This window comes from Chiloscyllium punctatum, chromosome 32 (genome assembly GCF_047496795.1).
Source record: "Chiloscyllium punctatum isolate Juve2018m chromosome 32, sChiPun1.3, whole genome shotgun sequence".
NCBI classification, from domain to species: Eukaryota; Metazoa; Chordata; class Chondrichthyes; order Orectolobiformes; family Hemiscylliidae; genus Chiloscyllium; species Chiloscyllium punctatum.
Genome location: NC_092770.1, coordinates 62,009,649 through 62,023,808, shown reverse-complemented (window position 1 = coordinate 62,023,808; position 14,160 = coordinate 62,009,649). Strand labels below are relative to the sequence as shown.

Below are 14,160 nucleotides of genomic sequence, written 5' to 3'. Positions count from 1 at the left end.
TGGGAGATACTCCTGCAGTTCTCTTGGGAATCCTATCTATTTCCAGATCCATAATACAAGTAAAGTCTCCCCCTATAATTGTATGACAGGCACCAAGAGCCATCAATTTTGAAAAGGCTTCTGTTATAAGTTTAAAGGGGTGTACCGGGGGGGCAGTACAAATTTAAAATCCCATATTCCTCTCCTTTATGAGGGTTTTAATCAAAATATATTGTCCAGATTCGTCTTATATCTGATTTAGGATTTTGAAAGGGAAGTTCTTCCGAACAAGAATTGCAACTCCCCTGCTTTTTGAGCTAAAAGAAGAAAAAAGGCCTGATCAAATCCACCCTGTCGTAATTTCAAGTGTTCTTTATCCGACAGGTGTGTCTCCTGTAGGAGAGCTATATCAACTCTTTCTTTCTTAAGATTTGATAATATTTTCTTCCTTTTGACTGGCGAATTACTCCCCTTGACATTCCAGGTGCACCACTTAACCGACTGATCAACCATAATCATCTGGGCAAATCCGAGACCCCTCGGGAGGGGAAACCCTATCCAGAACATCCCGAGCATAGAGTATATAAAATTTACAAAAATAAAGGCTCTCTAATACACTCACAACAGTATAATAAAAAACTATTTATAAATAAAAAAAAATAAAACTTATCTAAGTGGAGATTTTCCCCCTTGTTCCCCAGGGGGTATCACTTCCTCTCCAAAAGTCCATCATATCCTCTCCCAACTAATGCCCCACCCTTGACCCAGGCGCTCCTCAATAAAATGAGGAGAATTCAGATATAATATAAAGCTAGAGTTAACAGTGAGCACCCTACCCCCACCCACACCAACACCTGGATATATTTGGTAATGTTAATACCATATATAAACATAACTATAAAATTACAATCTCAACAAATAATATTTAAATATAATAATACAAAATAACAAGGGAGAAACAACCCTGCTCCTAAGGACAGAGGTAAAATAGAATAAGGTAACCACCTCCCCTCACCAACACCAACCAAACCCCCCAGCCACACATACATACATATATATAATATATATGTATATAGACACATACATGCATAAAATAATAAAAGAAAACAACCCGGGGGGGGGGGGGGGGGTAGAAAATCAAATCCCTCTCCCCACCCCCCCATGATAATATTAAACAGTAAGGTAAGAAAAAAAAGGAGGGGATATAAACCAAAGCGAGGGGGAAGGCAAACCAACATCCATTATCTCTTATAGTTTATCTAAGAGAGTCCAAGAATTCCTTAGCCTTTTCTGGCGATCCGAAGTTATACACGGATCCTTCATGGTTAAAGCGTAGCGTCGCTGGGTAGCGTAAGGAGTACTGAATATTTAAGTCCCTTAAACGCTTCTTCGCCTCATCGAATGCCTTCCTCTTCCGGACCAGAAAAGTCCTGGAATAACATGATCTTGGATCCTTTATAGATCAGAGCTTGGGGTTTTTTTCCAAGATTTCTAGAAGCTTCTAAGAGTATCTGCCTCTCCCTACAGCTCTGCAGCCGGAACTGGACCGGGTGTGGGCGCTGGTTCGAGCCGGGCCTGCGTATTGCGAACTGGTAGGCCCATTCCACCCTTACCTGGCCTGATCCAGCTTCCAGATTTAAAAGCTGTGGTAGCCACTGCTCAAGGAACGCTGTAAGCTGGCCTTCCTCTTCCCATTCGGGAAGGCCCAGCAAACGAATATTTTTTCGATGACCTCGATTATCGAGGTAGTCAATGTGATTCTCTAAGGTCCAGACTGTTCAAGAGTCCGAACCTGATCCACGGCCGATTGCGCTGTAGTTTCGGAGGTCGCGGCCTTTAGCTCCACCCCTCCGACTCGGCGCTCGATTTCCTGGATGTCTCGGTCGTGCTTCTGCAGCACGGCCGAAAGTGAATCCCATCGATTTCAGGACTCCTCGATAAAAGCGTCGATCTTCGCGTCCAGTTTGGAGATCATCTCCACAAGGCTTGTTACTGTAGGTAAGTCCCCCGGGACGGCTGTGGACGCCTCTGCTGCAGCTGAAGAGGGAGAGGATGGGGGAGGGGGTCCTGCTTGTTGAGAGCTGCGGGCTCCCTTTCCTTTGGTCATTTTTACTAAATATTAGACTGTTTAAATGTAATACTAAGCAACTAATTAAATTAAACAGCTATTATGAAATGATTTGGTGAGTGTGGTGGGGTGGGTGACCCACTTTACCCAAGTCTTGGGAAGAGCACTATAGACTTAGACTTGCTGGGTCGCCGCCATCTTGGATCCCCCGCGCCACTGCCCTTGAACCGCACCCCTCTCAATGCAACGAAGACAGAACGTCCCTTGTCCTCACCGTCCACTTCACCAACCTGCACATACATCATCCTCCACCACTTCTGCCATCTACAAACAGGCCCCATCACCAGGAGATATATTTCCCTCCCCACTCCTTTGTGTGTTCCAGGAGAGATTATTCCCTGTGCGACTCCCTCTCAGGTCCACGCACGCCCCCACGCCCGGCATCTTCCTCTGCCACTGCAGGAAGGGCAAAACCTTCGCCCATACCACTCCCCTCACCTCTGTCCAAGGCCCCAAAGGATCCTTCCACATCAAACAGGAATTTACCTGCATCTCCACTAATTTCATCCGTTTCACCTGATATGGTTTCCTCTACATCAGTGAGGCAGGACACGTACTTGTGGATCGCATCAGAGAATATCTCTGGGATACCCGCACCAACCAACCCCATCGCCTCATTGCTGAACACTTCAAATCCTCCTCCCACTCCTCATGGACATGCAGATCCTGGGTCTCCTCCATTGCCAAACCCTTACCATGCGACACCTGGTGGAAGAACACCTCATATTCCACCTTGGGAGCATGCAACCACACGGGATCAATGTGGATTTCAACAGTTTTCTCATTTCCTCCCCCTCCCCCCCCACATGATCCCAGTTCCAAGCCTCCAACCCGACACTGCCCTCTTGACCTGTCCGTCACCTTTCCCATCTATCCACTCCACCCTCCTCTCCGACCTATCACCTTCTACCTCACCATCAACCCCTCCCATTTATCTCTTAGCACCGCCCCTCGTCCCACCATCCTAATTCCTGACGAAGGGTTTATGCCCGAAACATCGATTCTCCTGCTCCTCGGATGCTGGCTAATCTGCTGTGCTTTTCCTGCACCACACTCTCGACTCATTGCAATCACATCTCATTTTTTTGAATTCCAAAGAATGTAGGTTCAGTTCATTTAATCTCTCCTCATGGGACAATTAGATGCACTCCTCCTATTGTAAGTAAATCTTTCCTTGAATAAGGAGATCAAACCCTCACACAATAATCCAACTGTGTTTTTACCAAGACTAATCTAGTTGCAGTTAGACTTTATTTCTATCCTCTTCTCATAAAGGCCAACAAACCAGGTAATATTTAACTTTCAGTGACTCATGAACAAGGACTCTCTAGTCCCCTTCAAATTCAACACTTTCCAACCTCTCACCACTTAAGAAATCCTAGCAAAGTAGGCAACCTTCCATTTCTGAAGGTTTTTGATTTGATTTGATTTGATTTGATTTATTATTGTTGCATGTACCTAAGTAGAGTGAAAACTTCTATTTTGTGTAGTACAGCAGATCATTGCATACAATGACAAAGATTATCGGGCAATTGAACAGAGTGAGGAATACAAAGTTACAAAAAGCAAGATCAACATTAGATGTGAAATCTGAGGGGGTCCATTCCGAAGTCTTGAAGCGGTTCTTGAAGCAGTTCTTTGTATCTGCCAAATTTTTGATTGCCCACTTAGCCTTTCCAAATTCCCTTGAAGCACCCTTACATCTTGTTCACAGCATCCACTCCCACCTGGTTTTGTGTCATCTGCAAACATGGAAATATTACATTTAATCCCCAGGTCCAAATCATTAATGTAGATTATGAAAACCCTAGACTCCATCACTGATACTTACAGTACCCCTCTAGTAACAGCTTGCTAAACTGAAAATAATCCATTTTTTTCAACCCTGTATTCTGTCTGTTATCAAGTTCTCAATCCATGTCCATCTATTCATCATCATTGTTGTGGCTATCCCTCGAGATCAAGGCAATGGTCTTCGTCCCATTGATCTATTTATGGGCTCTCAGGTGGTTTAGGAGTCCAATCTTGGCTTTGAAAGTCCTTCCACATCCAGGACAAGTAGTTCCAGATCACAGATCAGGCTTTGGTTGTTGCTGCCTTGCTTTCCGTTTTATTCTCTTTTCTTCTAACTCGGCACATCTGTTGGCTTTGAATATTGCTGTTCCTTCTCAGATGATGGTTTGCCAGTTTCCTGTCTTTGGCATTGGTTTCCCAATTGTTGAAGTCAATGTTACATTTCTTCATGCTGGCTTTTAAACCACCTTTGTATCTCTTTTGTGTCCATCTCTTTTACATTTGCTTTCTTTTGGGAGTCGAAGATTGTTTCGGCATATGTTAGTCTTTCATCTGAACAAAATTACTGCTCCATCTTAGTTGGCTCTTGATGACGTAGACTTCAATGCTTGCTATTTTTACTTTATTCCGCACGCTGACGCTGGTTTTTCTACCTTCCCAACTGACATTCAAGATGTTTCAAAGGCAGCGTTAGTAGAACTTTTCAAGTGCCTTCAGATGTCACCCATATGTTGTCCAAGGTTCTGATGCATACAGGAGCATTTGGAGCATCACTGCTTCATATACTAACGTTTTGGAGTCTATCCAGATGTCACAATCATGACATCTGACATCACACTCTTGTTTGGAGACGTCCAAAAGCTGTTCCAGCGCATTTATGATGATGTTGGATCTCGTTATTAAGGTCGACATTGGAAGAGTGGTGACTTCCAAGATACGGAAACTGGTCCACAGTTTTCAGGGTTTCCTCATGAAGTTGAATTGATGGTTCCATCAGATTTGTCTCCATTGGTAAGAGTTGATAGGTGATCTGAATCTTCTTGGAATTGAAGGTAAGTCCAAGTTTTATATGCATGGTTGAAGGCAGTCAGAATCTATTGCAGGTGGTTTTCTGAGAGAGCTGTAACACTGTTGTCATCTGCATATTGGAATTCGATGAGGGAACTAATAGATGTCTTGTTTTCGGACTAAAGACAGTCAAGATTGAAAAATCTGCATGTGTTCTGAAGACAATTTTGATTCCTGGGGGTAGCTCATCCTTGATGATGAGGATGACTGTCGCAGTAAAGATGGTGAACAAAGTTGAGGCTATCATGCATCTCTGTTTTACTCCTGATCTGACTTGAAAAGGCTCAGTTACTGTTGCTGACCATAACTACAGCAAGCATGCCATTGTGGAGGAATCTCAGGATTCAAACGTACTTTGCAGGGCATCCATAGATGGATATGACATCCTATAGCAGTTCCCTCGATATAGAGTCAAACGCTTTGGTGAGATCGATGAATGCCATATACTAAGGTTGAAGTTGTTCACAACATTTTTCTTGTAGTTGCTGCATAGTGAAGATCATGTTGATTCTTCCATGTGATGATCTAAAGCTAGTGTTTCCGAAAGGACCTTCTCATCTAAAGATTTGAGCCGCTTTTTCATAACATCGGTGAGGACCTTTCCTGCTATTGTTAACAGGGACATTCCAAAATAGTTGCCACATTCAGATGGATCGCCTTTCTTTTTGTAGATGGTAATGATTGTTGAGTCTCTAAAGCCTGCTAGTACATCGTCATTTATCCCTATCTTGATGGGAAGTTGATGCAGATGGTAATGAAATAGACCTCGGCTGCTATTCCATCAAGTCCAGAAGCTTTGTTGCTTTTCAAGGTTTTGATGGATCCTAAATAGGGCTACTCAGACGTGAATACTGCTACCAAACAACTTTCCTGCTTTTGTCCAAAAGTTGAGCGACTGAATCAAGTATTCACCACTTTCATGCTGGCTCTTAACTAGGAGCTTGAAGTCATCACATTGCCTGTTCTCGTCACCGAAAGACTTGAACAAAGACGCCTGTGCGTGTATTTGTTTAACGTGTACTTGACATTGCACTTCAGGAAGCACACAATACTTCACAAATCAACCAACTGATTCCAATGGCATGGAGCCGATGGATTTGTTGCAGCCTTTATTTATCTTCACAGCTGTTGAGCTTTAAGTAACTTTGTAAACCTGTTCCACTGTTCAGGTCTTGGTTGGATTGTTCTTTGTCAGGGACGTCGCCCTCGACCTGACCACCATGGATGACCCGACCAGTGAGAAAGTTTGTAGCTTTGCACATCTGCACAGAATATGCAGTCAAGCGCTTGACCGTAGCCCAAGGAGGGAAGGCAGAGCCGGTTTGGGGGGGCGGGGGGGAATTGCTTTTGTACAGAAGAATTATCTGTTCTTATGTAAATAAGGTGATAATGTTTGTTCATTTGTGGAATAGGTGACAGTATTTCCTTTTGACCCTGAGGGCTGGAAGCTACACATATTTCACAGTTGGATGTTGAATAACTGAACTTCTGGTTTATATTGAAGACTCTTAACAAAACTCATACTCAATAGGAAAAGAACTTGTAGTTTAATAAGATGAGTGGAATATGCATGTAATAGAACAATCCTGATACATTGTCAGGTATACCACATTGAGCAGATTTGAATTTATGAAGCTCAGCTTTCTAATCTTGATTGTTCTGGAATGTGAATGTCTCTTTACCCTTACAAGCAAGGAAAACACAAAGACTGAAACTGACATAGTAAGAAAGTTGGAAGATGTTTATACATGTGAGACAGAGAGAGAGAAAACATTCTTCTGTAAATTACATTCACTGACCCAAGGGTTCAAGGGACACACAGAGAGAGAGAGAGAGAGAGAGAGAGAGAGAGAGAGAGAGAGAGACGGGGGGGGGGGGAGGAGAAAGAGAGAGAGAGAGAGAGAGAGAGAGAGAGAGAGAGAGAGAGAGGGAGGGGGAGAGAGAGAGGGAGGGGGAGAGAGAGAGGGAGGGGGAGAGAGTGAGAGGGAGAGAGAGAGAGGGAGAGAGAGAGAGCGCGCACCAGGATGGAAGCTGGTGGAAAGATTAACTCTTTATGGTCTGATCTGCATGTACACTTGCTTGTCATGGATTGAATGTGTGCATTGTTCCCTGGAGCTCGAGATCTGGGAATGTTATGAATTTAATGTGTATTTTGGGAGTCTAAGATGATTTTAAAAGGAAAAGCCATTTTGTAGGACAATAATACTGGGCATGTTAGATGAGCGAGGTTACCTCATGCCCTTTTCCACATAGGTTAAACTAGACTCTCATTATGATGACTATTAAATGAGAAGCTTATCTAGTTAAAGGCAATTGACAATTTAGCCTGACTTTGATGTGCATGTAGCTTAATTAGTCAAGCGTACTCAGACTTACCAATTAGTTTCTCTTCCTCTACAAATTTTTGCCAGTTTATTGCTGTTTATCTGATTAAAATAGCTCACCGCCACTTTCTCAAGGGCAACTACTGATGGGCAATAAATGCTGGCCAGCTAGCGACACCTACATCCCACAAATGAGTTTTTAAAAAAAATACAATCCATCATAAGACTATTTGTAATGAATCACATGGTCAAAACATTCCAGACGTTTTTAGATTAACATAAACATTTAAAGAACGGAGAGATGAACGTGTTGATGTTTGTTGTTTACTGAATTTGGTGAAATATTAGAGAGGTTACATGTAGTTTGGTAAAGCGTCTTAGGCGGGGATGGCGTTTCTGAGGAATTAAAGTTCAGACTCTGGAATAAACTCAAGTTCCTTTAACAATCAATTCACATCCAGCTTGCTTTAAACCTAATGTTAGCTTGAATTTAAAGTTTGTTAAATCCAGCATTACTTGTCGGTGATAAGCCTAATACTCTCAGTAAAAATCCCTTTGCTTTTAGAGAGCAATTCATGGGAAACAGCAGTGGAGGTTCCAGAGGAGCTCAATGACATGAGACACAATTTTCTGTTTTGGACACACATGATGTTGCAAAGTTGCTCAACTCTCAATAGTGGTCAATGTCTCAGTGCACATTATTACTGCAGCTACAAACTCTGGACCATTAAGATAAGTGACAAACTTAGGCAACAAAGTTGGTTACAAAGAGTCTGAAAGGAGAAGAGACACCAAATAATTTTGAGGGAAATTCCATATAGCTATGTGCTAGAGCTAAAAAGCACAGCCATCACTTCATGCGAAGCAAAATATTATGATTTTAATAAATCTTGTCATTTTCAGTCTAACAACAAGATGGTCATGAAATCTACTAATTACTTGATAAACTTAACTGGTTTTGAACATACAGTACCCTAGTTTTACACCTGTACTTCCCAAACCTACACTATAAGATTGACTTCTAGTGAATTTCAAGCTACTAAGGATGTACAGTAAATACTGTTTTGCCACCATCATCGCTTTAAAATTAAAAATAAACTTACTGATGGCTGTAGTTTGTTGTACTGATTGGAAAAATAATGTCAAGCATGAAGAAATCAAGCCAGAAAATATGGCATCTCGATAGTCTAAATTAGCTTTAAGTATGAGGAGGTACGTTTACTGATTAATTGCACCTAGGCTTACAATTCATCAAATTGTCTAATGCCTTTCACTTTATAAAAGCAATCTTAAAATACTTACTCCAAAAATCTCTCATTTTTTTTCCACTGTAAAACAATATTTTGGAGTTTGAGGGAAATAAAAACTTTCCATAATCTCGGTGGTGCTTTTCATTCTCCTTTCAGATTTTCTTCTTATTTATCCACACTTGAACACACAGCCTCTTACTAGGATAGGACTCTATGGTATCCACAATGCTGGAGAATGACCTGATACCAAGAGGTGTCCCTATTTGCTCGTACAATGAAATATATACTGATGTGGACTTTTGCGCATTTCCTTAAAGTCCAGCTAATTTTCTTCCTTCCTAACTCTTTAAATCTATACTGCCAGCAGCACTTGGCTGCTGTCTCGTTGGGATACCTTTGAGCTTTTGAGGCAGACTGCCTTACCCTCAACCAAATACTACTAATCTATGCACCATAGTCATTTTCCAAACTGTGTTTTTATAGTTCTTGCTCATTACTTAGCACTGAGAGGTAAATTTAAAGGTTTAAATGTGTTCTAGTATCTGGAAGACACATTTGGAACACAGACAATATCACTATATTACTGGCCCTGCTTAATGTTTGAATGAAAAATTTCATGTGCATTGCCCATGTTAGTAAATTTAAAAACATACTTTTCAGTTGTCTGTAGCAGAATAGTAGACTTTTCACTTCACCACAGACTGAAAAATAATTAAGATAAAAGACTTTACAGTTGTCATTCATGACAACATTTAAGTGATATCAACAAATGCATAATATTTCAAACATTATTTGAAAACTTGACATCTGAAGCTCATTTAGCATCTAAAACAATCTTAAATAATGACAAAGACGACAATCTTGCATCTGTAAACTACAGTTTATGACTTCAGAATGTGTCAAAGTGCTCCATAATGAAATACAGGTTTTGAAGTATGGTCACTGTGGCATGAGGGCAATGCCACATGTAGAAATACAAAAGAAAAAGCAGATAAATTGGTACATCTTACAATGTCTCAGAAATTGGCAAGACTAAGAAATGAAGGGGTACATTCTACAATTGTAGAATCTACACCTACAATTACTCAGCAATGAACTTAATTGAGTTTTTTAAAGAAGTAACGAAGAGGATTGATAAGGGCAGAGCGGTGGACGTGATCTTTATGGACTTAGGTGATCGACAAGGTTTCTCATGGTAGACTGGTTAGCAAGGTTAGATCACATGGAATACAGGGAGAACTAGCTATTGGGATACAGATCTGGATGGAAGGTAGAAGAAGGGTGGTGGTGTAGGGTTGCTTTTCAGACTGGAGGCCTGTGACCAGCGGTGTGCCACAAGGATCAGTGTTGGGTCCACTGCTTTTCATCATTTACGTAGATAACATGGATGTGAACATTGACAGTATAGTTAATAAGTTTGCAGATGACACAAAAATTGGAGGTGTAGTGGTAGACAAAGAACGTTATCCCAGTATACACTGGAACCATGATCAGATGGGCTAATGGGCTAAGGAATGGCAGATGGTGTTCAATTTAGGTAAATGTGAGATGCTGCATTTTGGAGGGGCAAATCAGGGCGGACTTATACACTTAATGATAAGGTCCCGAGGAGTGTTGTCAACAAGGAGACCTTGGAGTGCAGATACATAGTTCCTTGAAAGTGTAGTTTGCAGGTAGACAGGACAGTGAAGGTGGTGTTTGGATGTTTGCCTTCATTGGTCAGTGCATTGAGTTTAGCAGTTGGGAGTTCATATTGCAGCTTTACAAAACATTGGTTAGGCCACTATTGGAATACTGTGTATAATTCTGGTCTTCCTACTATAGGAAGGATGTTGTGAAACTTGAACGATTTAGAAAATATTTACAAGAATAAGAATGTTGCCATGGTTGGAGGATTTGAGTTATAGGGAGAGGCTGGGGCTATTTTCCCTGGAGCATCAAAGGATGAGGGGTGACTTATAAAATCATGAGGTCATGGATAGGGTAAGTAGACAATGTCTTTTCCCTGGGTGATAGAATCCAAAACTAGAGGACATTGGTTTAAGGTGAAAGGGGAAAGATTTAAAAAGGATCTAAAAATGCAACTTTTTCATACAGTGGGTGGTACATGTACGGAATGAGCTGCCAGAGGAAGTGGTGGAGAATGGTACAATTACAACATTTTAAAAGGCACCTGGATGGGTATATGAATAGGAAGGGTTAGAGAGATATGAGCCAAATGCTGGCAAATGGGACTAGATTTATTTGGGATATCTGGTCAGCATGGATGATTTAGACTCTACAAACCTGAGCAGGTTGAAGAAATCTGTAGTCCATGCAAAAAAATTGAAAATATCTTTGAGGCAAAGGGGAAGGATGAAGTTTAGTTGGCTGTTTGCTAATAGATCAACCAGATGGTGGGGTGGAGAAAAAAACCTTTATCTACTCAAGTTAACTTGAAGCAATGACAAGAGTCAGCAACTTAAAAACACCAGGAAAACTCAAAAACAACTGGGTCATTTTTAAAAAATAAAACAAAACATAGTTTTCATGCATTCATAACTTACAGCCCTGTAAACTTCAAAGTATTTGAAATGCAGAGTATTTTTTAAATTTTCAGAGTTAATTTTTACTCCGTGATCATAACTTCAAATGTTACATTTGCTACCTACTCAGCAAACCTTCATTTTGTCAGTAGTAATGATAGCAACTACCAGCTTTCAACGGAGATGATTGGACGTAAATAGATCAATATCCAACAAGTAAGTTGCAATCAGGGATACTGAGGCCACCTGGAAGCATCTTGTTAACATCCCAGTGAGTCAGAATGCAGTACTGGGATGCTCCTGGCACAGAAGGCTCAGATCAGTGGAACTACTAAATAACCCAGTTAGGAGTTGATCTCAGAAATGTCCAAGACTGCAAGGATAGACAAGAATAAAATCATAGAATGTGATTCAACTTCACCAATTAATCAGTCATAGAGCTGTACAGCATGCAAACACACCCTTCAATCCAACTGATCCATGATGACCAGATATCCTAAATAATCTAGTCCCATTTGTCAGCAATTTGACCCATATTCCTTTAAATGCTTCCTATTCATATACCCATCCAGATGCCTTTTAAATATTCTTATTGTACCTCCACCATTTCCTCAGCAACTTGTTCCAGACACAAGCTCTGCATAAAAAAAGTTACCCCTTAACTTTTTAAATCTTTCCCCTCTCACCTTATAACCTATGCCCTCTATCTTTGGACTCATCCACCCTCTGAGAAAAGATGTTGGCTATTTACCCTCTGTGCCCTTCATGATTTTATAAACCTCTACAAGACTTGCCCCCACCCCGCACACTCCGCCTCTGACATGCCAGGAAAGAAAAAGGTCCAGTCTATTCAGCCTCTCCCTATAACTCAAGTCCTCCAACCATCCTTGTAAATCTTTTCTGCACCCTCTCAGGTTTAACAACATCCTTCCTATGGAAGAACAACCAGAATTGTATGCAGTATTCTAAAAGTGGCCTCACCATATTTAAAAAGGGAGATCCAACCTCCCCTTTATTTTGCATATCTCAGGAAATTGGCTAACTTGCTTTCAGAACTGATGTTGAAATTATGCTAAATTCATTATCATAAATAAATAGTATGGTGATTTTGTGTAATGAGTATTAATATACTGCAATACTTTGTGCAAACCAGTTTCATGTTTATATATTTTAGTACAAATCCAAACTGTGGAAAAAAATGCTCTACATTTAACATTAATCATGTGAAACTTGCAAGGGTTTAGAGATTTACAACAACATTGCTAGGGTTGGACGATTTGAGCTAAAGGGCAAGGCTGAATAGGCTGGGACTATTTTCCCTGGAGTGTCAGGGGTCAAAGGGTGACCTTATAGTGGTTTATAAAATCATGACAGATATGGATAGGTCTTTTCCCAAGGATGGGGAGTCCAAAACTAGAGGGTATAGACTTAAGGTGAGAGAGGAAAGATTTAAAAGGGACCTAACTAGATCACTGATGCATTATTATTGAGGGAAGAATCAAACAGTGGAAGACTACAGGATGAAATCACTCCCAGATATGACCAATCACCAGGAACCTCTCTCAACAAAACACCAACTCAAAATGGAAAATTTTTGTCCAGTATGCTTATTTTGCTTCCTAGTCTTTCTTTTGTACAACTTATCTCTCTTTTAATTATTTTCAAATCACTGCCATACTGAAAACTGGTTTAAAATATTTTAAAAAACTTAAAGTAAGATGAGCAAATCCTTCAGTTACTTCAGGTTGTGTGTGAATTGTTTACCTATTTTATGTCTTGAGTTCTGTAATTTTAAAACAAAGGCATAAAATAGTAGGTCTCAAAGTCCTGTTGAATTTAGGTGAAGCTAGATGGGAGATTTATCAAACTCTGCAATTTTCTGAGCAATCAAGAACTTCCAGGATAATGTACAATGCTGTACAGGTCTCCAAACCCCTGTCATTTTTGTTTAAACACATCCAACAGCACTAGCAAATACTCCCCCTATGACATCAGGTCCAGTCCTGCCCAGGTAAAACCAGTTTAACTTATAGTGGTCCCAGTAGGCAGTGTCCACATATTTACTAGACTTTCCTGCAGCACATCACCGCACCTTTCTCACCCAACTGTACATGTGTGTCAGCCTACACTGCATGTATGCATCAATGGCAAATTCAGAATGAACAGTAAAGGTTAAATTGTGAGCAATCTTATTATCTAACTCTAATGTCCAGAGATTGATCCTGGGCCTGTGACTTTGGGGGTGAATGATCATAATTATTTTGTCATTTTAAATGTAAAGACTTAAGTAGTCTTGATCAGACTTAGCCTTTTTGAAGAATAGCCATGTTGAATAAATGTGCATTGCATTTGAGAATAATATTTCTGAAATAGTAATGAGGGTTAGCTACTTCTGTTTCTGTACTGGTGATAGAATACCACTAACATGCTTTAGAAGGTACAGTGTGTTTGTACCATTGATAAGATAGCACCTTTATAGTGTAACCAGATATCCATGTGTAAGGTTAAGCCATATGACATAAGGAAACTACATCATTAAATATCTGTTGCTTTTGACAATTGAGTACTGGTTGGTAGAAAACCTGAGATCTCTGCTGATAGTGTCTTTAGATATCATACCCTGAATAACATTTATAAGGCTTTCCATCTGTTGCATTAGTTCGCGTAGTTTAATTTAATACTGTATTCGTATTATCACATAATTATTTCTAATCATTTATTCCATATTATAAGCAATTACATTCCAGACTATTACTAATATAATTTTGGAAAATATTTTTGCATGCAATTTCCTTGAAAATGTTAATACGTCTGGGGATCAGCTAATACTGGCAACCACCTGAGCATCCCTGCTGACAAATTTTCAAGAACATCTTGCAAACAGCTCACAAAACGCTTTGGCCATATTTTCTAACTTGCTCTAGATTTGGAAATCATGCCTTTATATTTTCACTCTTGAAATAGCGAGAACACAATAGCCACAGCAGTTAAAGAGGTTGACATAGCATCTCTGATGAAAGGCAGTTGGGAACAGGCAACGACTGCTGGCTTTGCCAGCAATACTTAGTCCCATTAATTTATTTTTTTAAATT

At 40.4% G+C, this 14,160-nt stretch overlaps 1 protein-coding gene across 4 annotated transcripts in view; it reads right to left on the bottom strand.

Moving 5' to 3' along the window:
• Window positions 1-14,160, bottom strand: part of LOC140458223 (UPF0606 protein KIAA1549) — a 263,349-nt gene that overhangs the window by 158,520 nt on the left and 90,669 nt on the right. The window lies entirely within an intron of this gene.